Source organism: Dendrobates tinctorius, unplaced genomic scaffold, assembly GCF_039654945.1.
Source record: "Dendrobates tinctorius isolate UK_male_01 unplaced genomic scaffold, ASM3965494v1 ptg000129l, whole genome shotgun sequence".
NCBI classification, from domain to species: domain Eukaryota; kingdom Metazoa; phylum Chordata; class Amphibia; order Anura; family Dendrobatidae; genus Dendrobates; species Dendrobates tinctorius.
The window spans coordinates 24027576-24055416 of NW_027361797.1; the positions used below are offsets into that span (position 1 = coordinate 24027576).

Below are 27841 nucleotides of genomic sequence, written 5' to 3' on the forward strand. Positions count from 1 at the left end.
ATAAGTTGTATCCTTCTAGTCTTGTATTCCAATCATGTGTATTGTCCCACCAAGTTTCAGTGATTCCAATGACATCATATTTCTTTTCCTGTGTTAGTAGTTCCAATTCTCCTTGTTTGTTGCCCATGCTTTGTGCATTAGTATAGAAACATTTTAGTTTGTGATTGGTTTCTCTTTCTCCAATATTTTTATTAGATTCTTTTGTCTTTGTTCTTCCTTTCCACTTCTAATAGCCGAGTTCTCAATAGCATTTGTCAGGTGTATGGCTTTTTCTGGTCTTTTGCTTCCCTTCCCATGTTGTTCTAGTTTAAAGCTCTCCTTACAAGTGTAGCAAGGTGACTTCCAAATACATGTTTTCCAGTCTTCGTAAGGTGCACCCCATCTCTAGCAAGTAGTCCATCGTAAAGGTAATTCACTCCGTGATCCAGAAATCCAAATCGTTGCTGACGGCACCATCGACGTAGCCAGTTGTTCACCTGCAGAATCTTATTCCACCTCCTTGTTCCATGGCCATCCACTGGGAGGATGGAAGAGAAGACCACCTGCGCTCCCAGTTCTTTCACTTTCTTGCCTAAGTATTCAAAGTCTCTGCAGATAGTTTCCAGGTCGTTTCTTGCGGTGTCATTTGTCCCCACATGTAGTAGCAGGAATGGGTAGTCATCTGTAGGTCTGAAGAGTCCTGATATCCTGTCAGACACAGCTTTAATTTTTGCACCTGGAAGACAGCACATTTCTCTTGAAGTTATATCCGGTCTGCAGATAGTGGCCTCTGTTCCTCTCAACAGGGAATCCCCCATGACCACCACTCTCCTCTTATATTCATGCCAATGGATGGGTTCGTGCTTTTCATCCTGATCGGCCTGGTGGCGTGGATGAGGGTTCGGTGACCCCTCCTCAAGGGGGGGTACTGTTGTGAGTTCATTGTCACCAGTTGTGAGTTCCCCTTCTGGACTCCCTCTGGTGGTGACGGGAGGTGGTGCGGCTGGTTTGATCGGTGGAGATCTGCCACCTGAGAATGAGGATGATGATTGGATTTCAGGATTCTCAGATTGGATTTAAGACAGCCGACGCCCTATTCAGTTGCTGGTGATTCCTTCTGGCTTGTCAGCTCTTGATTTTCAGCTCTGTTCCAGTCATCTAAAGCTAAGTTTTTCTGCTAATGTTCACACTTGATTTTGTTGGTCTATTCAGTTTTTTGTGTGGTCTGCCAGCCCTGGCTGGGGGCTGAGCTGAATTTCCACTCTTATTTATCAGTATTTTGCCAATTTGCTTTTTGTCCCTTACTATTTCGGTCTCTTTTTGCTCTGTCTCAGAATATTTCAGAGTGCTGATATAGTGGGAGAAGTCTAGTGACTTCAGGGTTAATTTTGCTATCAGAAGTGTTGGACATTATTTTGTAGGGTTTTTTGCAGGTTGCAGATAGTGTCTTCCCTTTCCTTTCCTGTCTAGTTAGTTTGGGCCCCATCATTTGCTCAGCCTATTTTCCTGCCTGTGTTTGTGCCTTCATCTTGTTTCACCGTCAATACATGTGTGGGGGCTATCTATTCCTTTTGGGTCTGCTCTGGAGCAGTTAGTTTTCCCTTTTCTTGCTTTCGGCTTATGTAGTCCTCTGTTATGATTGAGTCACCGTAGGAGGCAAAAACAGAAATGCTAGCTAAGTCCAGAAAACCAGAGAAGTTGGAAGCTATCGGATTGCAGACCCCTGAACCTATCAACACAACTAGCAGTAGCCGTGGGGGGTTCCTACGATGCCCTAGACTCCTCGATCACAGCCGGAGAATTAAATAGGCCTAAAGAAAGAAAGGGGAAATCTAAACTGCCCCAGAGCAGACCCCAAAGCAATAGGCAGCCCCCAACATATAATGACGGTGAAGCAAGATGAAAACACAAACACAGACAGAAAGATAGACTGAGCAAAGAGGGGCCCAAGCTAACTAGATAGAAAAGGACAGGAAGGCTGCTGTCTGCAATCCGTGAAAAACCCTATGAAAATAAGAGCCAACAGACTGACAGTGAAAAAGGCCCTGAAGACGCTAGGCTTCAAAAAAGCTATGTCAGTACTCAGGAATATTCTGAAGACAGAGCAACAGGCAAAAGGAGATTCAGCTCACCCCAGCAGGGAATGGCAGAATCCAGAAAAGCAAAGAAAACAAAAACAAAACACAAATGCTAACAGGCAAAGCAAAAAACTTAGCTTTAGAGGAGCAGGAATCAGACTGGTGTCCTAGAAGTCCACAGAGAAATCACCCGCAGGGCAGAAGGGCGTCGGCAACCTTATATCCAGTCCGTGATTCCACTCAGCCAGTCATCCTCATTAGGCTCAGGTGCCTGATAATCAGGCTCATTACCTTCCTTTACCAGAATTGGGAGTTCACCAGACCTCAGTGACGAAGGGGAAAATGAACTCACAACAGTACCTCCCCCTTGAGGAGGGGTCACCGAACCCTCAACCACGCCACCAGGGCGATCAGGGTGAGCCCGATGAAAGGCACGCATCAATCTTTTGGCATGAATATCAGAGGCAGAGACCCAGGAATTATCCTCCTGACCATAACCCTTCCACTTAACCAAATACTGGAGTCTCCGTCTAGCCAAATGGGAATCCAGTATTTTCTCTACCTCATATTCCATGTTACCTTCAACCAATACAGGGTCTGGAGGTGCCACCCCAGGAACAACTGGTTCAACAAACCTCTTCAACAAGGACTTATGGAACACATTATGGATTTTAAATGTGACAGGAAGAGCCAAACGAAAAGAGACCGGATTAATAATCTCCAAAATCTTGTAAGGTCCAATAAATCTAGGCTTAAACTTAGGAGAAGCCGCCTTCATAGCAATATTTTTTGATGATAACCACACCATATCACCAATCTTAAACTAGGGACCAATGGTCCTATGTCGTTTGGAAAACCACTGGGCCTTTTCCTGGGAGAGAGATAACTTATCCACCACTTGGTCCCAGATCTGGTGCATTCTCTCCACCACAGTGTCAACACCTGGGCAGGCAGAAGGCTCCACTTGCCCTGAAGAAAATCGAGGATGAAACCCAAAGTTACAAAGAAAAGGTGACATCAAAGTGGCAGAACTAGCTCTATTATTTAAAGCAAATTCGGCCAAGGGCAAAAATGAAACCCAATCATCCTGATCAGCGGAAATAAAACATCTCAAATACGACTCCAAGGTCTGGTTTGTTCTCTCTGTCTGCCCATTGGTCTGAGGGTGAAAAGCAGAGGAGAAGGACAACTGAATTCCCAGCTTGGAACAGAAAGTCCTACAAAATCTAGACACAAACTGAACTCCTCTGTCAGATACAATGTTTTCAGGAATCCCGTGTAAGCGAACCACCTGTTGCAAAAACAGGGGCACCAACTCAGAGGAAGATGGCAACTTAGGGAGTGGTACAAGATGAACCATCTTAGAGAACCTATCACAAATCACCCAAATAACAGTCATTCTTGGAGAGACCGGCATATCAGAGATGAAATCCATTGAAATATGGGTCCATGGCCTCCTGGGGACCGGCAAAGGCATCAACAACCCACTAGAGCGAGAACAAGATTTAGACCGGGAGCAAGTCCCACAGGACTGCACAAAATTCCTGACATCATGAGACAAGGTGGGCCACCAAAAAGAGCGACTCACCAGATCTCTAGTACCAAAAATACCTGGATGACCAGCCAATGCAGAGCAATGAACTTCAGACATCACTCTCTTCTTCCACTGTCAGGAACATACAACTTTCCACTGGGACAACGCTAAGGTTTGTCCTCCTGGAACTCTTGCAGAGCAAGTCTCCAATTGGGCGAGATGGCAAAAAGAACTACCCCTTCGCCTAAGATGGTAGCAGGCTTGGTCACCACAGGAGAATCAGCGAAGAAACTCCTAGAGAGGGCGTCTGCCTTGACATTCTTAGTTCCAGGAAGAAAAGAGACCACAAAATCAAAACGTGTAAAAAACAAAAAAACAAGGCCCACCTAGCCTGTCTAGGGTTCAAGCGTTTTGCCGACTCTAGGTAAATCGAATTCTTGTGGTCAGTGAGGACTGCAACTTGATGTTTAGCTCCCTCCAACCAATGTCTCCACTCCGCAAATGCCCATTTCATGGCCAACAGTTCCCGATTCCCCACATCATAGTTACGTTCAGATGGAGAGAACGTTCGGGAAAAGAAAGCACAGGGATTCATTTTAGATGTTACAGGATCCTTTTGGGACAAAACAGCTCCTGCACTAATCTCAGAAGCATCCACCTCTTCCTGGAACAGGAGTGAGACATCAGGTTGCCGCAAAACCGGGGCGGAGGTAAATCTTCGCTTCAGCTCCTGAAAGGAAGCAACAGCCTCCGGAGACCAATTCAACACTTCAGCACCCTTCTTAGTCAGATCAGTCAATGGCTTGGCAATACTAGAAAATTTTGCTATAAATTTCCGATAAAAATTAGCAAAACCCAAAAACTTCTAGAGGGCCTTCAAAGAAGTGGGCTGAACCCAATCATGAATGGCCTGTACCTTGGCCGAGTCCATTTCAATAGTTGACGGAGACAAAATAAATCCCAAAAATGAAATCCTCTGTACTCCAAAAAGGCATGTCGATCCTTTGACATACAGGGAATTCTCCCTCAAGATCCGGAACACAGTCCGAATATGTTCCACATGAGAATCCCAATCCATGGAGAAGATCAAAATATCATCCAGATGGATAATCAAAAATTTATCGACAAAGTCTCGGAAAATATCGTTCATGAAGCACTGGAAGACAGAAGGGGCATTAGTGAGCCCAAAAGGCATCACCAGGTACTCAAAATGTCCCTCCGGAGTATTAAACGCCATCTTCCATTCATCCCCCTGCTTAATGCGAATAAGATTATACGCCCCCCTAAGGTCAAGCTTGGTAAACCAGCAAGCACCTCTAACTCTAGAGAATAGATCCGAAATCAGGGGTAACGGATACTGATATTTAATAGTATTTTTATTGAGGGCACGATAATCAATTCAAGGCCTTAAAGAACCATCCTTTTTGGCCACAAAAAAAAAAACCGGCACCTAAGGGTGAAGAGGATGGTCTAATATGACCCTTCTCCAACTCCTCCTTAATATAGGACCGCATAGCCTCGTGCTCGGGTACAGATAAATTGAAGAGCCGACCCTTGGGAAATTTACACCCCGGGCTTAGTTCAATTGCATAGTCATAACTCCTATGAGGAGGCAAGGACGCAGACTCATTCTCACTAAATACATCATAAAAGTCCGCCAAATAGTCAGGAACATCATGCGACTGAGGAGAGGTGGAAAAAACCGGAGCCTCACTAAAGGCACACCGACAACCCCAACTCACCACAGACACAGATTTCCAATCCAAAACTGGATTATGAATTTGCAACCAGGGAAACCCCAGAACAACGGCATCATGCAGACCATGCAACACCAAAAATCTGCAATTTTCTTGATGGTCTGGGGCGACCCGCATGACCACCTGGGTCCAAAACTGAGGTTTATTTTTAGCCAAAGGAGTAGCATCAATCCCCCTCAAAGGGATAGGCGTCTGCAGAGGTGTCATCGGAAATCCACAACGTTTAGCAAAATCCAAGTCCATTAGGTTTAGCGCTGCTCCCGAATCCACAAAAGCCTTGGCGGAAAATGTGGACAGGGAGCAGATCAGAGTAATTGCCAGAAGAAACTTAGGTTGAACACCACCAACAGAAAACGTGTGTGCAAAGCGTTTCTCTCGTTTAGGACAAACAGAAATAATATGCGAGGCATCTCCACAGAAAAAACACAGCTTATTACGCCTTCTGAACTCCTGACGTTGCGCCTTAGACAAAACTCTATCACATTGCATAGGTTCAGACGTCTGTTCAACCGGTGGCAACACCTCTCGTGCAATCCTGCGTTCACGTAAACGCCGATCAACCTGAATGGCTAATGACATAGAATCGTCCAGACCAGAGGGAACAGGAAATCCCACCATAGTATCTTTTACGGCTTCTGACAAACCCTTCCGAAAGAGAGCAGCCAAGGCATTATCATTCCAGGTAGTAAGGACCGCCCACTTTCGGAACTTTTGACAGTACAACTCTGCAGAATCTCGACCCTGGTTCAATGCCAACAGGGTCTTTTCAGCCTGATCAATAGCATTAGGTTCGTCATACAACAACCCCAAAGCTTGAAAGAATGCGTTCACATTAGTCAGAATAAGATCATCTGGTTTCAAAGAAAACGCCCAATCCTGGGGATCGCCACGCAGCAAAGAGATGACAATTTTAACCTGCTGCGCGGAGCTCCCTGACGAGTTAGGCTTCAAGGCAAAAAATAATTTACAATTATTTTTGAAACTCAAAAATTTAGATCGATCCCCAAAAAATACATCAGGTGTAGGGATCTTTGGTTCAACAGCATGCGAACGAGCAAGGTAGGCGGAAATTCCCCGCACTTCTGCAGCGAGCTGCTCCACACGATCAGACAGTTGCTTTATCTCCATTGAGAGAAAGAAAAAAAATTCCCCCTACGGCCTCAGAGATATAGAGGAAAGAATATACACACTTTTTCTTTTTTCTTTTTTTTTTTTTTTTGAAGCACAATTCTTTCCTGCTATTGAGTACCCTAGGATCTGCGGTATGGCGGGTGATTCTGTTATGATTGAGTCACCATAGGAGGCAAAAACAGAAATGCTAGCTAAGTCCAGAAAACCAGAGAAGTTGGAAGCTATCGGATTGCAGACCCCTGAACCTATCAACACAACTAGCAGTAGCCGTGGGGGGTTCCTACGATGCCCTAGACTCCTCGATCACAGCCGGAGAATTAAATAGGCCTAAAGAAAGAAAGGGGAAATCTAAACTGCCCCAGAGCAGACCCCAAAGCAATAGGCAGCCCCCAACATATAATGACGGTGAAGCAAGATGAAAACACAAACACAGACAGAAAGATAGACTGAGCAAAGAGAGGCCCAAGCTAACTAGATAGAAAAGGACAGGAAGGCTGCTGTCTGCAATCCGTGAAAAACCCTATGAAAATAAGAGCCAACAGACTGACAGTGAAAAAGGCCCTGAAGACGCTAGGCTTCAAAAAAGCTATGTCAGTACTCAGGAATATTCTGAAGACAGAGCAACAGGCAAAAGGAGATTCAGCTCACCCCAGCAGGGAATGGCAGAATCCAGAAAAGCAAGGAAAACAAAAACAAAACACAAATGCTAACAGGCAAAGCAAAAAACTTAGCTTTAGAGGAGCAGGAATCAGACTGGTGTCCTAGAAGTCCACAGAGAAATCACCTGCAGGGCAGAAGGGCGTCGGCAGCCTTATATCCAGTTCGTGACTCCACTCAGCCAGTCATCCTCATTAGGCTCAGGTGCCTGATAATCAGGCTCATTACCTTCCTTTACCAGAATAGGGAGTTCACCAGACCTCAGTGACAAAGGGGAAAATGAACTCACAACAGTCCTCTGGCCGTGATGAGGCGTCTAGGTTCATCGCAGGCACGCTCCACGGCTGCTGCTATTTGTGTGGTAAGATCAGGGATCTGCAATCTGCATAGTTACCAACCACTCTGTTTTCTGTGGCTTAGCTTGTTTGCCTTTTTCTCCACGGTGAACCATTCATAACAGACTATGTGGTGGCAGCGCCTCAGCCTTACTTTCGGAAAAAACATCTTTGAAATCCTTCAGGTACTCCGGAATACCTTCCAGACCGACAGACGACACAGATAAGGATTTACTAGAATTAACAAGATGTCCCAGGTTACAACATTTATCCTTGCATCCCCATTGAGTGATCTCCCCTGTTACCCAATCAATGGTAGGATTATGGTGTTGAAGCCAAGGCATCCCCAGTACCAGTCCTGCAGGCAAGTTATCTAACACAAGACAGCTTAATTTTTCCACATGAGTGGGACCCACTTTTAGAGAAAAAAGTTCAGACCTGAAACAGATACCGTCCTGGGTAAGAGGGGACGAGTCAATTGCCACAAGTTTAACAGGATCCTGAAGCCTGACTGTCCCTATGTTATTAAGAGTCATAATTCGGGTATCAATCAGGTTCACAGCAGAACCACAGTCAACAGAAGCAGTAGTCTGAACAGGACCATTACCAAGTTCCAGTTCCACTTGCAGCACAACTTTTGTACCTGAGGAAAATTGTACCTGGAGGTCTGGGTAGCCTCCTCGACTACTACCCAGACCTAGTCGTTTACCGCCATCTTGGAGGATGACGAACAGGAGGGGCAGTCCTTCTTCCAATGTCCAGATTCCCCACAATAGAAGCACAACTGCTTCTCCCGGCGGCGTCTTCTTTCCTTCTCCTCACAGGTGACAGCACTCACCTCCATAGCCACAGGAAGAGTCCGGGTCTCACCTCCACTGGAGAATAATGGTTTTTCAAGTTGCATAACACTACTTGCCCGCAGTCTGCGATCCATGCGAACCGCTTGGGTCATGGCATCCTCCAGGGAGTCAGGTGGAGGATAGAGTACCAGGGCATCCTTCAGACATTCACACAGGCCTCTACGGAACAGCCCCCGAAGGGCGGCATCACTCCAAGAGATCTCGGCTGCCCAACGTCTGAATTGAGAACAGAAGCAGTCGGCCGAGTGCTTCCCCTGACAGAAACTCATCACCTTGTCCTCAGCCAAACGCACTCTATCAGGCTCATCGTAAATAAGCCCTAAGGCCTCAAAAAACGCATCCACAGTCATTCTCTCAGGGGCAGAAGAGGAAAGCGAAAATGCCCAGGCTTGTGTGGACCCCCTAAGCAGGGACAAAACCACCCCCACCTCTGTTTCTCATCCCCAGAGGAGTGGGGTCTCATGGAGAAAAAGAGCTTACAGCCCTCCTTAAATGCTCTAAATTCATTTTTGTTACCAGCAAACGTATCAGGCAATTTAACCGGGGATTCGGGTGGGACTAAAATGACATCTCTATTCCCCACCTGCTGAAAGCCTGCGGAAAGTACCCCCTGAACCGAATCCGCAACCTGACGTTGGGACTGGGCCAGAGCTTGGTGTTCCAAACTTAGCTTCTGCAGCGACTGAGTCAAGCATTTCACCTGGTCAGATAAAGCACACATTGTGTCCTTCCATGCTGCAGAAGTGAGGAGAGAAAAAAAAAGTTCACGGTCAGTTATAATGTCAGGAACACCGCACTGAACTTGCTCACTGAGCCAGTGCACGTGTCCTGAGTAAAACAAACTGTGCAAAATAGAAAAACACGGCACTCAATGAGAAGAAAGGTGCACAAGTCGGTTATCCAGCCACCTAACAATATAGTACAAAAACTTGGCACTCAAAAAGAAAAATTGATTTGACAGTTCCTGGGTAGCCAGTACGGAATAGTGCCTACTCACGACAGCGGTTCTTTAATAATAATATATGGAATTTTCCATTACAGCTCCTCTCACTTAAAACCAACTGTGAAAAAATTCTGTTTCTGATGAAGGTCAATTGTATGACCGAAAACGTTTAAAGGAATGTACTCAACTGGATGCCTTTTACAATAAAGGAACTGTCAAATCAATTTTTCTTTTTGAGTGTCAAGTTTTCGTAAAACAAACTGTGCTCAGAGATACCTGTGGAGCGGGCAGCAGCAGAGAAGGTGCGTACTTCAGAACAGCAGGACCTGAAGCACGTGACTGCTGGGGGCGTGGTCTAAACCTCAGAGAGCTAGGAGCTGCAGGAAAACTCCTAGCAGGGTAACTACGGGACAAAGTTACCAAGGGGCATAGAGAGGGCCGAAAACAGATCAGGCCGGGGTCAAAGCACGAGATAGCATGACAAAACCAGAGGATTAGACAGGAAGGATAGTCAGGACGTAGCCAATGAGTCATACATGGAGATAGCTGCAAAGTACAAGAGGGGCGAGCAGAGAATAGTCAGGTCACAGGCAATGAGTCATACACAGAGAGGGTAGTGCAGTACAGAATCAAGAGGCAAACTCACAACGGGGGACAAAAGCGGGTCAGAACCATATAAGCAAGCTATAAGACAACGAACAGGCACAGGCACACAGGGGTCAACACACTTGGCCAAAGGCAAAAGTATAACTGACGGGGATTGGAGTTTCTCAGGGGTATAAGAAGCTCTCCTTGAACCAAAGAGAGGCCACCATAATTAACCACAGGCGTGCAGGTCAAAGCCTGCACTGGGATCATGACAGGGAGTCCCTGGATCGCAAGCTGCTATTGAAGACCTAGATTCCCCTTTCATTGCCCCAAGAAATGTAGTATAATACCCACACAGTCAGTGAATTCCTACACAGTACCCTCCACACGCACGGAATGATGACTTTACTGTACCCATGCAGCAAAGTATGGTGACCTCAACACAATATGATGACCCAACTGTGACCCCCCCAAACAGCGCTCCACACAATATAATGGCCCAACATAGTCCTCCATATATTGAAAACAATTAGAGAAAAAGAGTACTGAATCCACCAAAAAGACTTAAAATTCAAAAAGCTTTATTAGTCTCATATGTATGAGACATCAGAGCAACAAATATGAGACAATTACATACCATTATAGAGTTAATTTGGACAAGGTTAAGGTGCAGCAATATACGTGCTGCAATACAGGGCACACCAATACGGGATAATAACAATATAAGTATAACTTTTAATAAAGTGACAGTGCTTTCAAATGTTATATATGAGGTCGTACATAATAGGAAAAATGGTCACCCGTGTAGCCATAATGAGGCATGGAGAGTAAGTGATCTAGCATAATAGCAAAAATATCCTCATAATGACCCACATTAGGATCACAAAGTTCAAAATTCCTTACCCATGGAGGCTCTGCACACCACACGTCAAGCCCCTACGCGCGTTTGGCGTAGGCTTCATCAGGGGCTGCGACTGCCTTTTATATATATATGTATAGCACCGTGCCTGCACACTTCAACACTTGTATTTTGCCTCTAGTGTTCTCTTTATTTACTTATTCTAATGGTTTAGATTCACTTTATCAATTGTTTTGAACTGCACTTTATTTGTGGCCATATATTTATCGCTTGTTGCACAGATTTATTTGCACTTTATACAACATCATGAATTTTTCCTATTTTGCTATTTGCACATAAATGTTATTTTGGCACTAGCACTTTCTATCAGGTTTTACCTTGTATTGTGTAACATTATCTCAATATACAGTATCAGTACTTACTATTGTCCACTGGTTGTGCCTTATCCATGGCATTGGCCTCCCCTTATTATTATAATTTTTTATTATTTGATATTTATCTAATAAACTTTAATTATTGGACATATTTTCGATTTCTTTCCTTGTTTGATGCCTTTTATATATGCATACTGTACTGTTCCAAAGATTTTGTTTGCTATAGTCCTCCATATAGTACAATGGCATCACATAGCCCTCCATATAGTATAATGGCCTGACATACCCTTCCATATAGTTTAATGGCCTCACATAGCCCTCCATATTGTATAATGGCCTCACATAGCCCTCCATATAGTATAGTGGCCTCACATAGCCCTCCATATAGTATAATGGCCTCACATAGCCCTCCATAAAGTATAATGGGCTCACATAGCCTTCTATATAGTATAATGGCCTCACATAGCCCTCCATATAGTATAATGACCTCACATAGCCCTCCATATAGTATAATGGCCTCTCATAGCCTTCCATATACAGTAAGATAATGGCCTCACATAGCCTTCCAAAACATATAATAGCCCCCACAGTGCCTTCCGTATAATATAATTAACCCACATTGCATTCCATATAATTTAAAAGCACCCACAAAGTACCCATTGATAAAATAAAAAAATACCCACCTCTCCCTGGTCCCCGCTGCTCCAGTCTCCTCAACGTGTCTTCTGCAGCTTTGCACTGTTTGACATAGCGGACAAATGGAGGTGACGTCATCGTGTCCTCTGTTCTGAGACATCAGAAGGAGAATGATGGAGGAGTGTGCGTAAGCCGATACAGTTGAAAATGAGATGCCGGGTGAGTGCCAGCATCGATGCCATACCTGTGCTTGATGTTGTAGATCTCCCCCTACGTATTCCAGTAAAATCTGGAAAACCCGATTACAGTAACTTATGATTTTTGACGTTGCAACTCGAATATACACCTTGTGCAGTAGAAGTAACTGTCGGTCTAGTGAGGTGAGCTTTTTCTTCTTTTCCCAGAGAAATAGTTATGCACATTTATCAAAGTTCATTCCACTTACGAGAAATAAGAGCACATGGGGGCAATTAATAGTGATGAGCGAATATGCTTGGATAAGGTGTTATCTGACAATGCTCGGGTGCTAACAGAGTGTCTTCGGCGTGCTCGAAAAATATGTTCGAGTCCCAGCAGCTGCACATCACGCGGCTGTTTATTAGGCAATCCCTGCATGTGTTGTGCCTGTCTAACAGCCGCGAGTCATGCAGCTGTGGGGTCGCTCATCACTAGTAATTATCCTATTTCTATGGTCCAGAAAAGGATTTCCAGTTTGTCAAGGAGCGCTTCCGGCTGATTCATTAATTACTCCGAATATTTAACGGAATATCCAGTTTATTATTAGACATAATAACCTGGATATTCCTTGAAATATTCGGAGTAATTAATGAATCAGCCGGAAGCGCTCCTTGACAAACTGGAAATCCTTTTCTGCATTCTCTGACGAATCTCCTACACGGTAGTTCGTTCCACCTGTTTTGAGCTGCAGGCCAGCAGATCCAGACGATTACTCCAGTACCCAAACACAGGGTTATACGCTGAGCAACAAGTCACCAAAAAGGTGAGAAGAATTTTTTATTTCTATCTGACATAATGAAAACTCTGCACTTAGATCTGTGCCCCCCTTCTTTTTCTGGATATTCCTTGAAGTAATTAATGAATCAGCCGGAAGCGCTCCTTGACAAACTGGAAATCTTTCTCCGCACTTCTATGGTCCAGGATACATGATAGTTATCCAGTTTAGGAGATAGCTGTCTCCACTTTATTCTTTGATAGTTTTACAGCATTTTATAGCATTACTTTGATATCCGTTAAGGCGTTTCCCACGTTAGGATGAAATAATTTATCACATATATCACAAAGAGAAGTGAAGTTAATAGGGTTAAATCTGCGTGTGAAAGAAAACCCTAACAGAGCAATCGACAGTCCACATGCAAGTGAATCCGCTAGTAAATTAGCAGTAGCTATGGAGACTGGAGCAAGTCATCAAGCGACTGTGTAATTATATGACATTGCATGGTGTTCTGCCAATGAAGAAATCTAATTTTAACTTTGCAAAATCTCAGCTAAAAATGGGAATTCTGCTCTTTTGTAAGAAAAGCCTAAAATAGCTAATGGTTCCTTATTTGTAGTCAGATCATGACACTTGTCTACGCAATTATATGGTGCCTTGATCATTTATACTAGTGAGAGTTTATGTTAATTACACATGTATAAAGGAAGGATAGTAAAATGTTATTGGGAAACATTTATGCACAATAATTAACTTACAAATTGTTAATTCCTGTTTGAGGAAGCCGGTTTTGGCGAAACAGTACTGTCGGGGTACGGCCGGGATATTTGGAATGCCAGGAACACTCCATTGTAAGTAATTTCTATAGAATAATAATGATGTTATGCAATTGGTGATATTTTGGAGGGCAGGCTGCTTTTATATATAGGATTGCCCTAATACAAACCTTTGTTAGCAGCCTCTGGCACGGTGCATTTTATTTGGCTGCTGTAATGTCATTATATTATACTCAGGGCGGTCATCATCATTTTTCTTGGAAGCAGTCTCTCCTTGATAGATAATTTTGGAGCTATAGGACCAACACTAGGTGTATGTAGAATTTTCTTGATAGCATATTTGCACTATGACACTTTATTTGTTTGCTGCTATATATTACACTTTGTATCTTCTATGATCCACGTTTGTGATACATTGTATTCATAGTTGCATATTATTATTACTGGCTTTTCTATACTTGTATGAGGATTCCTTGCATGGTAGTCTCAGCCAGGCGCGGGAGCGCCACTTTGGACATTAACCCCTGCAGATCCCCAGCCAGTGATGGTGACCCGACACCTTTACAGGGATATATATGACTAGTACAGCTGTGGCCAAAAGTATTGACACCCCTGAAATTTTGTCAGATAATACTCAGTTTCTTCCTGAAAATGATTGCAAACACAAATTCTTTGGTATTATTATCTTCATTTAATTTGTCTTAAATGAAAAAACACAAAAGAGAATGAAGCAAAAAGCAAAACATTGATCATTTCACACAAAACTCCAAAAATGGGCCAGACAAAAGTATTGGCACCCTCAGCCTAATACTTGGTTGCACAACCTTTAGCCAAAATAACTGCGACCAACCGCTTCCGGTAACCATCAATGAGTTTCTTACAATGCTCTGCTGGAATTTTAGACCATTCTTCTTTGGCAAACTGCTCCAGGTCCCTGATATTAGAAGGGTGCCTTCTCCAAACTGCCATTTTTAGATCTCTCCACAGGTGTTCTATGGGATTCAGGTCTGGACTCATTGCTGGCCACCTTAGAAGTCTCCAGTGCTTTCTCTCAAACCATTTTCTAGTGCTTTTTGAAGTGTGTTTTGGGTCATTGTCCTGCTGGAACACCCATGACCTCTGAGGGAGACCCAGCTTTCTCACACTGGGCCCTACATTATGCTGCAAAATTTGTTGGTAGTCTTCAGACTTCATAATGCTATGCACACAGTCAAGCAGTCCAGTTCCAGAGGCAGAAAAGCAACCCCAAAACATCAGGGAACCTCCGCCATGTTTGACTGTAGAGACCGTGTTTTTTTCTTTGAATGCCTCTTTTTTTCTCCTGTAAACTCTATGTTGATGCCTTTGCCCAAAAAGCTCTACTTTTGTCTCATCTGACCAGAGAACATTCTTCCAAAACGTTTTAGGCTTTTTCAGGTAAGTTTTGGCAAACTCCAGCCTGGCTTTTTTATGTCTCGGGGTAAGAAGTGGGGTCTTCCTGGGTCTCCTATGATACAGTCCCTTTTCATTCAGACGCCGACGGATAGTACGGGTTGACACTGTTGTACCCTCGGACTGCTGGGCAGCTTGAACTTGTTTGGATGCTAGTCGAGGTTCTTTAGCCAACATCCACACAATCTTGCGTTGAAATCTCTTGTCAATTTTTCTTTTCCGTCCACATCTAGGGAGGTTAGCCACAGTGCCATGGGCTTTAAACTTCTTGATGACACTGCTCACGGTAGACACAGGAACATTCAGGTCTTTGGAGATGGACTTGTAGCCTTGAGATTGCTCATGCTTCCTCACAATTTGGTTTCTCAAGTCCTCAGACAGTTCTTTGGTCTTCTTTCTTTTCTCCATGCTCAATGTGGTACACACAAGGACACAGGTTGAGTCAACTTTAATCCATGTCAACTGGCTGCAAGTGTGACTTACTTATTGCCAACACCTGTTAGGTGCCACAGGTAAGTTACAGGTGCTGTTAATTACACAAATTAGAGAAGCATCACATGATTTTTCGAACAGTGCCAATACTTTTGTCCACCCTCTTTTTTATGTTTGATATGGAATTATATCCAACTTGGCTTTAGGACAATTCTTTTTGTATTTTTTCATTTAAGACAAATTAAATGAAGATAGTAATAACAAAGAATTTGTGTTTGCAATCAATTTCAGGAAGAAACTGAGTATTATCTGACAAAATTGCAGGGGTGTCAATACTTTTGGCCACAACTGTATCTATGTGACACCACAGGGGTCTTCACCCCTCCTCTATATAACCTTCTATCTGGCACTGGAATAAGCGATTTTGTGATAAAGGATCCGGTGGAGCCAAAACGTTTTTGTATATATCGCTTCCACTGAAGTATTCTGTTACGCTCCCAGATTATGTGTTAATAAAATTTAAATTATTTGGCATGATAATGCACAAGAGTGTGTGGTGAATTATATATTACTCTATATTGGGGCCATTGGTCCGTTACACCAGCACCTCGTTCCTACCAGGACTGAGTGCACGCTAAATCTATTCTTACATGGATATGGGGACAATAAAACTTTCACATCACTTATCTATGCTAATTTAGGATTCAATCTCTGAGATCAGTTTCTTTGTTATACCATATGCAAAGCAGTTCCTTAGTGCTGATCCACTAGAAGTGACAGGGATAGCACCCAAAACTATCCTATATAAACAAATCTCCTAAGTATAAAACCCTGGAGGAATAGGTGGTATGGCAAATCCCTAAAACATTAGTTTAACATTTTTTTTTATTTAAATACATTAAAATGTACAACCATAGAAAGAGGATATGAACTGATTCAGGTAACTTACATATAATGATATAAAATTATACTGTAGGGATGACAGCAATTCCAAACATAGATATATATTAATGTAAATATAATCGGATAATGGCACAATGTTCAGGGTAAAGTTACCTCAATAACAGAAGATGTAGTAGATGAACAGAATAGTAGATGATGATGATTCATAATAAATAGCAGCAGAGTATAAAACATACCTAGTAGCTGTTAGCCTGGATCGCATGAACCCGCATCCCAACGCTTGTTTCACCCTGCTTCCTCAGGGGGGCATGTATCTGGCTCTCAGTGTCCTGCCTATCAGCTGTTTGAAGGAACTGCGGTGCTTAGTGAGTGCTACAGCCTCTGCATACCAGATACTTCAGGCCTATCCTAAGGATATATTCTGATCCCTGAAAACCCTTTGAAAATTATATTTTTGCACAATCATTGGCAAACTTGGTTAAATGAGAGAATCCAGAATGTGAATATTGATGGTTGTAATAAAACTCTTTCCAACATTTTCACAAGTGTTACAGAGCCCAGGGTCAGGTTTGACCTAGATATGCATTCTGCCATAAAATATTGATTGGAAGCACTTGCGGCCGACCTCCTCTGTATGTAATGTCAGTGCACTAAGACAATGTGCACGAATGTCTGCACATCACTTCTTGTGCAAGTCCTTCTAGCACCATGGTGAGCAGAATGAATCAATGTGTGGTTTGTTGCCTTCTAAAGTGGATTAACCCATTCATTTCTTTATGAATGTCGATAAATTCTCTCATGAATATAAGTAACACTAATTGCTTTGTCTACTTAAATTAGTCATAGAATACTATATCATTGCAAATTAAGATGTTTCAGCAGAGATACAGTTAAGTCTGGATACGCGTGGTTTTATGACCCTCATATGCAATGGAGAAAACTCGGATAAGCCTGCTGAATTTAGTGAGGTCAACTGACCAACCAATGTGTATGGTGGCCTCCTAACTGTGCCCAGGTGATATCAGGGGAGAAAAGAATCTGCATTGTTGAATTTCAATAGCCAATCCTTTTTTTTCACAGCAAGATGAGACTCTGACCGATAATTCGGGTGCCCTCGGCCGAGGAAAACATTACTGTTTAAGGGAAGTCAGGAGAAGTAGCTCATGTTTATGTGCCGGTGACGCGTATGTAAATCCCAATAACCTAGCTCTCTATACTGTATATTGTAAGAGAATGGTCAGTTATAATATACTGAGCAGCCATGAGCAACCAGGCAGCCATTTTAGGAAAGTTAGGAAAGAATATATTCAACTTTTACAATAGAAATAATACGATGTGTCATGATCCAGGACGGGATTTCGCTTTGACCCGTCCTGGTTAGACTAGGGGTTAATTGTGCTGCCTCTCTCTGGCAGCAGGAGGCTATTTAGTGCTCACTGGACCTGGGTGTCAGTTATACTCCTGCCCTCGGCTGAGTTAAGTGACCTCTTGTATACGTGTGCCTTGTGCCTGATATCTTGCTTGCTTGTTCGGTTGTGATCTGGTTCTGTCCCTGTTACGAGTTCTGCCTGACCCTCTTGTACTGCGCTACCTCTCGTGTATGACTCTCTGCTTGTGACCCGATTTCTCTCTGCACGTCCCCTTGGTACCACGTCGCCCTCTTGTGTATGACCTTTGGCTTTGTCTGACTACCCGTCTGTTTGTCCCTCCTGTACCTCGTTCGCCCGTACTGTGTGTGACCTCTGTTTTGCCTGACTCTGAGTTGTTGTATGGTGTCCTGTCCTATCTGAATACAGGATGCTAAGCCCCGCCCCCTTGCAGTCACATGACCATAGGTCCCGTGCCAGATTATTCATTTTCAGTGTCTGCAGGTCCTATGCTTCTTTACCTTCCAGCGCTGACTGGACCCTAACACTATTAGCCTGAAGCACGCATGGTCACCTCTGCTGCCCTTCTCTACAGGTATCTTTTAGCACTGCTTCTGTTCTCAGGACACACGCACTGGCTCTATGAGCAAGTGCAGTGCGGTGTCTCTGACATTATAACTGACCCATACCATTTTTTTTTCTCTGCTCCCATTCACCTGTGTGTGTGATGGATCCTGTGCACACTCTTTCTGAGCAGGTTAAGCATCTGACACAGATGTCTCAGAAACTCTTTGGAGAACAAAGAGTCCTGGCTCAGTCTCAGCAGCTGATCGCTGACACTGTGCAGGGGGTTCTTTCATTGGGGGCTCGGGATGTTACATTAATTTCCTCTGAGTCTCCAGTGAAGTTACCAGATACCTTTTCTGGAGATAAAAATGACTTCAGAGTTTTCAAGGAGGGCTGTAAGCTTTTTTTTTTCCTTAAGGCCACACTCTTCTGGGGATGAAAGCTTGGGCTTTCTCCCTTCCTACCACGGCCCCTGAGCGTATGACTGTGGATGCATTTTTTGAGGCCCTGGGGCATATTTATGATGAGCCTGATCGGGTGCGTATGGCTGAGGACAGGCTGATGAATGTTTGCCAGGGGAAACACTCAGCCGAGTGGTTTTGCTCAGAGTTCAGACGCTGGGCTGCTGAGGTCTGCTGGAACGACGCCGCTCTCCGGGGATTGTTCCGTAGAGGCCTGTCTGAGCATCTGAAAAATGCCTTGGCTCTCCACCCCCAACCTGATGCCCTGGAGGAAGCTATGACACAGGCCATCCGAATGGATCGCAGGTTACGGGCAAGGGGAGTGATACAAACCGAGACATCATTATTCTCCCAAGGAAGGGGAGCCAGTTCTTCATTGAAAATCACGGAGATGGGAACCATCAACCTTAAGGAGGAAGAAAGGAGACAACGGCACGTGAGAAAATACTGTGTTCCCAGTGGCGAGTCTGGACATTGGAAAAAGGATTGCCCCTCCCGGCCACTAACCAACAAGCGACTGAGCCTGGGTGATTATCGTGGAGGTCACCCAGGTTCTCAGGTACCCTTTTCTGCATTTTCTAAAATGTCATTGCAAGTGGAACTTTGTTGTGGGAGTGTCTCCACATCCACTTCTGCCTTCGTGGATTGCGGTTCGTCATTGAACTTTATTGACTCTGACTTGGTGGCCAGGTGTAAGTTAGGGACAGTTAGGTTGGAGACTCCGATTCACCTTGTTGCTATTGACAAAACACCACTGGTTAAAAATGACATTGTGTTTTGTACTGAAGAGTTTCTCCTTAAAGTGAGTTCCTTACACCAGGAACGTATTTCATGTTTTGTAATGAACAACCTGCCTGCGGGACTGGTGTTGGGGTTCCCCTGGTTACATCTGCATAATCCTGTGATTAATTGGGAATCTCGGGATATTGTTAAATGGGGTCCCTATTGCTCTGAGAAATGTCTTGTTTCTGTGTCTGTGTCGTCCGTGGGTCTAGAAGGCATTCCGGAGTGCCTGATAGATTATACAGACGTTTTCTCCGAAAAAGAGGCTGAGGTTTTACCACCACACCGCCCATTTGATTGTGCCATTGACCTGGTTCCAGGTGCTAAATTGCCCAAAGCCCGCCTGTATAACCTCTCGGGTCCGGAATGGGCTGCGATGAAGGAATATATTTCCGAGAGCCTCCGTAAGGGACACATTCGTCCTTCTGTTTCTCCTGTGGCGGCAGGGTTCTTTTTTGTAAAAAAAAAAAGACGGTGGTTTGCGCCCATGCCTCGATTTTCGTGAGTTAAATAAAATAACTGTGAGGAATACTTATCCCCTTCCACTTATTCCTGATTTATACAATCAGTTGTCCGGAGCTAAGTGGTTTTCAAAATTAGATCTACGGGGAGCGTATAACCTTATCCGAGTCCGGGACGGAGATGAGTGGAAGACCGCTTTTCTCACTACTGAAGGGTTGTTTGAAAATTTGGTCATGCCCTTCGGCCTGACCAACGCTCCAGCGGTCTTCCAAAATTTCATAAATCATGTGTTCTCCGATTTGATTGGACGTTTTATGGTGGTGTATTTGGATGACATTTTAATCTACTCCCCTGATAAACAGGCTCACATTGGTCATGTTCAGACAGTTCTCCAAAGGCTCAGGGAGAACTGTCTTTTTGCTAAACTTGAAAAATGTTTATTTTTCGTTCAGGAACTGTCCTTTCTGGGGTTCATCGTGTCTGCTGAAGGGTATCACATGGATCCTAATAAGGTGCAGGCCATTCTCGAGTGGGTTCAACCGTGTGATTTGAAGGGTCTGCAACGTTTCCTAGGGTTCGCTAATTATTATCGGAAATTTATAAGGGGGTTCTCACAGGTGGTTAAACCCCTCACAGACATGACTCAACAGGGGGCCGATATCAAGAATTGGTCAACCGCAGCGGTAGTGGCATTTCAGTTTTTGAAAAAATGTTTCATGTCGGCCCCGGTTCTTATTCAACCGGACCCCTCTGAACCATTTATTGTTGAGGTAGACGCCTCAGAGGTGGGGGTGGGGGCGGTATTGTCCCAGGGACCCGCCACTTTGACCAATTTAAGACCTTGCGCCTTCTTCTCAAAGAAGTTCTCCCCTGCGGAGAGAAACTATGATGTGGGGAATCGGGAACTTCTGGCCGTAAAGTTGGCCTTTGAAGAATGGAGGCATTTTTTGGAGGGGGCTGTTCATCCTATAACGGTAATCACAGACCACAAAAACCTAGCTTAGGCTGGTTTCACATTTGCGTTTTTTAGCGCTGGAAAAAAACGCTAACCTGCGCATGCGTTTTTTCCCCTATCTTTAACATGGGTGCGCATACTTGCGCGCTTGTAAGCGCATGTATGCGATTTTCATGCGCTGCGTTTTTTTGGGGTGTGCGATTGGATTTTCCAGACGCATCATGTTGCATTTTTTGGCCCTGCAAAAAAGCGCATGCGCACATATGCGCACGTTTTGCGCTAAAAAGGGCCATTATAGCCTATGGATGCGCATATGTGCGCACTGGCATGCTCATGTAAGCGTTTTTTTGCATATGCGTTTTTTTTTTTTAACCATGGAATTTAGGGGTTTGAGTTAGAGTTAGGGTTAGTTAAGGGGGTTTAGGGTTAGGGTTAGGGTCAGGGTCAGGGTTAGGGTTGGGTTTTGGGTCAGGGTTAGGGTTTAGTATGGTTTGGTTAAGGGTTAGGGTCAGGGTTAGGGTCAGGATTAGGGTTAAGTATGGTTTTGTTAAGGGTTAGGGTCAGGGTTAGGGTTAGGGTTAGGGTTAGGGTCAGGGTTAGGGTTAGGGTTAGGGTCAGGGTTAGGGTTAGGGTCAGGGTTAGGGTTAAGTATGGTTTTGTTAAGGGTTAGGGTCAGGGTTAGGGTTAGGGTTAGGGTTAGGGTTAGGGTCAGGGTTAGGGTTAGGGTTAGGGTTAGGGTTAGGGTTAGGGTCAGGGTCAGGGTTAGGGTTAAGTATGGTTTTGTTAAGGTTTAGGGTCAGGGTTAGGGTTAGGGTTAGGGTTAGGGTCAGGGTTAGGGTTAGGGTTAGGGTCAGGGTTAGGGTTAGGGTCAGGGTTAGGGTTAGGGTTAGGGTTAGGGTTAGGGTTAGGGTCAGGGTCAGGGTTAGGGTTAAGTATGGTTTTGTTAAGGGTTAGGGTCAGGGTTAGGGTTAGGGTTAGGGTCAGGGTTAGGGTTAGGGTTAGGGTTAGGGTCAGGGTTAGGGTCAGGGTCAGGGTTAGGGTTAGGGTCAGGGTTAGGGTTAGGGTTAGGGTTAGTTAGGGTTTAGGGTTTGGGTTAGGGTTAAGTATGATTTGGTTAAGGGTTAGGGTCAGGGTTAGGGTTAGGGTTAGGGTCAGGGTTAGGGTTAGGGTTAGGGTCAGGGTTAGGGTTAGTAAAGTCATGGTTTGGGTAGTGTAGGGGCCACCTAAAAATGTTGGAAAAAAACGCAAACGCGGTAAAAACGCGCTAAAAACGCATACAAACGCATAAAAACGCTGCGTTTTTTTCATGCATGCTCATAAAAATGCTTGAAAAAAACGCAGCAGTTGTATGCTTATGTATGCGTTTTTTCAATGCGTTTTTTTGCGGGAAAAACGCGCTGCAAAAAAAAGCAAGTGTGAAACTAGCCTTACATTGAGTCAGCTAAAAGGTTGACTCCCAGACAGGCTAGATGGTCACTTTTTTTTTCCCGATTCAACTTCTCTACCACTTTTCGACCAGGATCCAAGAATATCAGAGCGGATGCGTTGTCACGCAGTCTAGATCCGGTGTCCCCCCCGGAACCTCCATCCTCCATTCTTCAGCCTGGGGTGGTGGTGGCAGAGGTTTCTAATGTGCTGGAATGGGAGATTCGAGAAACCCAGGCTCTTGCACCTCCAGCTAAGCCGGTGGATAAACTTTTTGTGCCAGCTCAGTTTCGTCTCAAGGTCCTCCAGGAGTTCATGACTCAGTTCTGGGTGGACATCCAGGGATCTCAGCGACCCGGAAGGCCATTGCTAGAATATTCTGGTGGTCTTCTTTAGCCTCTAATGTTGGGGAGTATGTGTCTGCGTGTGAGGTTTGTGCCCGTGCGAAAACTCCCCATAACCGGCCGGCCGGGGAATTGGTACCACTGCCAATTCCTGAGAGACCATGGACTCATCTGTCCATGGATTTCATCACCAACCTTCCCCCTTCCAAGGGTAATACCGTGGTCTGGGTCGTAGTGGACAGGTTTAGTAAGCAGGCACATTTTGTACCTTTGGCAGCTCTACCTAATGCGGAAACATTGTCCAGATTGTTTGTGGAGCATGTGGTGCGGTTGCATGGGGTACCCCTGAATGTGGTGTCTGATAGGGGAGTGCAATTTGTGTCCAGATTTTGGAGAGCTTTTTGTAGGAGGTTGGGTATTGGTCTGTCCTTTTCATCCGCCTACCATCCAGAGACTAATGGGCAGACTGAGCGGACCAATCAGTCTCTGGAGCAAATTCTGCATTGTTTAACCTCAGCTCGACAGGATGATTGGTGTTCTGTGTTACCATTGGCTGAGTTTGCATTTAACAACCGCACTAACCAGTCTACGGGTACATCTCCATTTTTTTGCAATTATGGGTTTCATCCTCATTTTGGAGAATTTTCCCGCTTGAATTCTGGGTGTCCTGGGGCGGAAGAGACGATCCAGCGGTTGGGGGAGGTATGGCGGGAGGTCCAGAATAACATTACGAAGGCCCAGGACAAATTTAAATTTTTTGCGGACAAAAAACGATCCGTGGGTCCAGTCTTTCAGATTGGGGATAAGGTATGGTTATCCACCAAAAATATAAGGCTCAAGGTCCCCTCTGCGAAGCTTGGACCCAAGTTTATAGGTCCCTATGTAATTACCGAAGCAGTTAACCCGGTGGCTTTTCGGTTGAGTCTTCCGCCATCTCTAAGGATCCCTAATGTTTTCCATAAGGCTCTTTTGAAACCTGTGAGGTCCGGTGGGGAGGGATCATCATCTTCCCCGACACCGATTTTGGTAGATGGGCAGGCTGAGTACGAGGTGGAACGAATTGTCGACTCCAGGTTGGTCCGTCGCGCCCTTCAGTATCTGATACATTGGAAGGGCTACGGTCCTGAGGAACGCTCGTGGGTTCCTGCTCGATCAGTTCATGCGGATCGGTTGATCCGAGCCTTTCACGCCAAGTACCCTGAGAGACCTGGGGGTCCGGTGGCCCCCCATTTAGAGGAGGGTACTGTCATGATCCAGGACGGGATTTTGCTTTGACCCGTCCTGGTTAGACTATGGGTTAATTGTGCTGCATCTCTCTGGCAGAAGGAGGCTATTTAGTGCTCACTGGACCTGGGTCCGGTGTCAGTTATACTCCTGCCCTCGGCTGAGTTAAGTGACCTCTTGTATACGTGTGCCTTGTGCCTGATATCTTGCTTGCTTGTTCGGTTGTGATCTGGTTCTGTCCCTGTTACGAGTTCTGCCTGACCCTCTTGTACTGCGCTACCTCTCGTGTATGACTCTCTGCTTGTGACCCGACTTCTCTCTGCTTGTCCCCTTGGTACCACGTCGCCCTCTTGTGTATGACCTTTGGCCTTGTCTGACTACCCGTTTGTTTGTCCCTCCTGTACCTCGTTTGCCCGTTCTGCTGTGACCTCTGTTGTGCCTGACTCTGAGTTGTTGTGTGGTGTCCTGTCCTATCTGAAAACAGGACGCTAAGCCCCGCCCCCTGCAGTCACATGACCATAGGTCCCGTGCCAGATTATTCAGTTTCAGTGTCCGCAGGTCCCGTGCTTCTTTACCTTCCAGCGCTGACTGGACCCTAACACTATTAGCCTGAAGCACGCATGGTCACCTCTGCTGCCCTGCTCCACAGGTATCTTTTAGCACTGCTTCTGTTGTCAGGACACACGCACTGGCTCTATGAGCAAATGCAGTGCGGTGTCTCTGACATTTATATCATCTAACATCACAGCCGCACCAAAGAGAAGCAGGTCTAGCTGTTGCATTATGAGGGAGTTAATTCAATGTTTCATTAAATATTGCAGGCTAAATGTCAAATTGATCATTTTGTATGGCCCCCGAGTGATGGTATCAATATTCAAATGGTCTCTTAAAAGAAAGGTCCATTTTATTAGGGCATATAGACATCATAGACCTAGAAATATTATCAAGAGCAGAGCTGAAAAGGACTCTGACACTTGGAAACCCACATTGGTCATGTGAAATAATGCCGTGTGATACACATTTCCCGTGGCACGGCTGATGCAGAAGTGTGTGGGCTGCCATAACTTCCCCCAATTGATTTAATCTGACTTCTGAGGTTTTCAGAGTAATGTCAGCTGATCGTTAGGGTCCATTTTCTCATAAAAGGAGCTGTGGCAAAAAAAAAAGGCGAATGCTGTGGTCACGATGAGTGAGCAGGCACTTTATGCACCGTGTATTTACAGTAGATCTCAATAAAGCTTTTTATAATTTTATATATAAATTTTATAATTTAATTTTATTATATATAAATTTCATTCATGTACATTTTAGAATCCTTTTAGTGCTATTTATATTTTCCAAACACAACGACTTAATCAGCACGCATGAATAATGTCAGATGTAAGAGCCGGGTCAATGAAATCAGTGACATTGTTGCGCGCCATCTGTTATTTCTCATCGGTATCTGTGAATAGTTCCTCGTTAGCTTCTAAAGGGACGAGAAATCTAGAACTGATGAGTATGCAAAGGGAAAACTATGCCTCGTTGTGCAAGATTTTTCGTAAGCTCTTGAAATAAACAAGAATCAGAGCAGAAATCTGACAAAGCAACTATATTTTGAGATTGTGTAATGAAGATCGACTTGGCTTAAAGCACCACTCCAGCATTATTTTATTGCACCGCTGGAGTGGTGCTTCCAATTAAGTTACCTGTGTCTCATCTTATACTTACCAGTAGTCTTCTTTACCTTCTATAGCCGCCGCTCTAGTCGCTTGTGACCTGCCAGATCGCTCCAGTGTTTGAGCCGGAGGTCACATTTTGATGTATGCCTTGTTCTGTCTCTCAGACTTACATTGAGTGCTTTTGACTGCTACTTTTGTCTTCCGTCAGTCACAAGTTACGGTAAATGGTGCCGCGGGATCGGCACAGATAAAAGAACAAAATGGCCGCAGGTGAGTAGAGGAGCGTGTGAAACTAAATATCAGAGATTTTTTATTTTTCCTATCACTAAATGAACCTACATTAGATTTGATGGACTACATTAGACCAATTTAGGATCTAGTTGACTAATTGAATGGTCAAAGGGGGCTGGTGTAGTGATTTTTTTTTTTTTTTTAAACAGAGTATTTTTGTTTTTTTTTGTATCACTTTCTTATTGCATTAGTAATGGATGTATTTGACAGACACCTTCAAATTATGGGAAGGATAAAAAAAAGGTTTTGCCAGCTCACCTGCAGTAGTTCAACGGAATGGAGCCCGGATATGCTTCCTGACCAGACGTTAAACAAATTTGCAGAAAAAGGAGAAAAATCCAGCTCCAGTAAAAAATGTAACATTTACTCATATAAAAAAATAAATTGACCATATCATATAGCAGAAAATCCATCAGGTTGGGAGAAGAAGATAAATTCCATTAGACATGCAGCCGCGGGGACTCGAACTAATAGCTTTCTCATGTTTTCTTTGGTATTCATACTTTGTATATGTTTATATATCCATTTTTCTCACTTTCCCATTTTCTCCTCACTTCCCTCTTTTCATTGTTTTTCAGTGTCTTAGGCTAGTTTCACACTTGCTTTTTTTTGCAGCGCGTTTTTCCCGCAAAAAACGCATTGAAAAAACGCATACAAAAGCATACAACTGCTGCGTTTTTTTCAAGCATTTTTATGAGCATGCATGAAAAAAACGCAGCGTTTTTATGCGTTTGTATGCGTTTTTAGTGCGTTTTTACCGCGTTTGCGTTTTTTTCCAACATTAGGTGGCCCCTCACACTAACCCAAACCATGACTTTACTAACCCTAACCCTGACCCTAACCCTAACCCTAACCCTGACCCTAACCCTTAACCAAATCATACTTAACCCTAACCCAAACCCTAAACCCTAACTAACCCTAACCCTAACCCTAACCCTGACCCTAACCCTAACCCTAACCCTGACCCTAACCCTAACCCTAACCCTAACCCTGACCCTAACCCTAACCCTAACCCTGACCCTAACCCTTAACAAAACCATACTTAACCCTAACCCTGACCCTAACCCTGACCATAACCCTAACCCTAACCCTAACCCTAACCCTAATCCTGACCCTAACCCTGACCCTAACCCTTAACAAAACCATCCCTAACCCTAACCCTGACCCTAACCCTAACCCTAACCCTGACCCTAACCCTAACCCTGACCCTAACCCTTAACCAAACCATACTTAACCCTAATCCTGACCCTAACCCTGACCCTAACCCTTAACCAAACCATACTTAACCCTAACCCTGACCCAAACCCCAACCCTAACCCTGACCCTAACCCTAACCCTAAACCCCCTTAACTAACCCTAACTCTAACCCAAACCCCTAAATTCCATGGTTAAAAAAAAAAAACGCATATGCAAAAAAACGCATACATGAGCATGCCAGTGCGCACATATGCGCATCCATAGGCTATAATGGCCATTTTTAGCGCAAAACGTGCGCATATGTGCGCATGCGCTTTTTTGCAGGGCCAAAAAATGCAACATGCTGCGTCTGGAAAATACAAACGCACACCCCAAAAAAACGCAGCGCATGAAAATCGCATACATGCGCTTACAAGCGCGCAGGTATGCGCACCCATGTTAAATATAGGGGAAAAAACGCATGCGCACATATGCGTTTTTTTCCAGCGCTAAAAAACGCAAATGTGAAACCAGCCTTATTGTATTACCTCCATTTCCATACATATACACAGTTTTGCCAATACATTTGCCCTTCTTCAACATGTCCCACACGGATGACATCCATCACACAACATGGCCGCTGCTTGGTGTGCATGCACACAGAACTTTTTGCCCGCCTCTGCCATTGAAGGTGTCTGTAATTAGCAGTGCGCGTCATTTGATGTCACAGGAAACTTTGGTATTGAATGAAATGTAGGCTTGGCATGTATATATACCGCTCAATATAAACACACAATACATTGGTCCCTCCAAGGAAGCCAATGCAAAACGCGCGTCGGGACTCCAGCTGGACATGTTCAGGCACATACATGGGTAAGAAACTCCTTTCTTTTTACCTTG

The 27841-nt window shown here is 44.5% G+C and overlaps 1 long non-coding RNA gene across 1 annotated transcript in view; it reads left to right on the forward strand.

Moving 5' to 3' along the window:
* Positions 1–12621: 12621 nt before the first annotated feature.
* LOC141047874 (uncharacterized) overlaps positions 12622–27841 on the forward strand; it is a 62767-nt gene continuing 47547 nt past the window's right edge. The window contains exons 1-2 of the long non-coding RNA XR_012219918.1: positions 12622–12731; positions 13468–13534. This is a non-coding gene — a long non-coding RNA (uncharacterized lncRNA). The remainder of the gene's footprint in view (positions 12732–13467; positions 13535–27841) is intronic.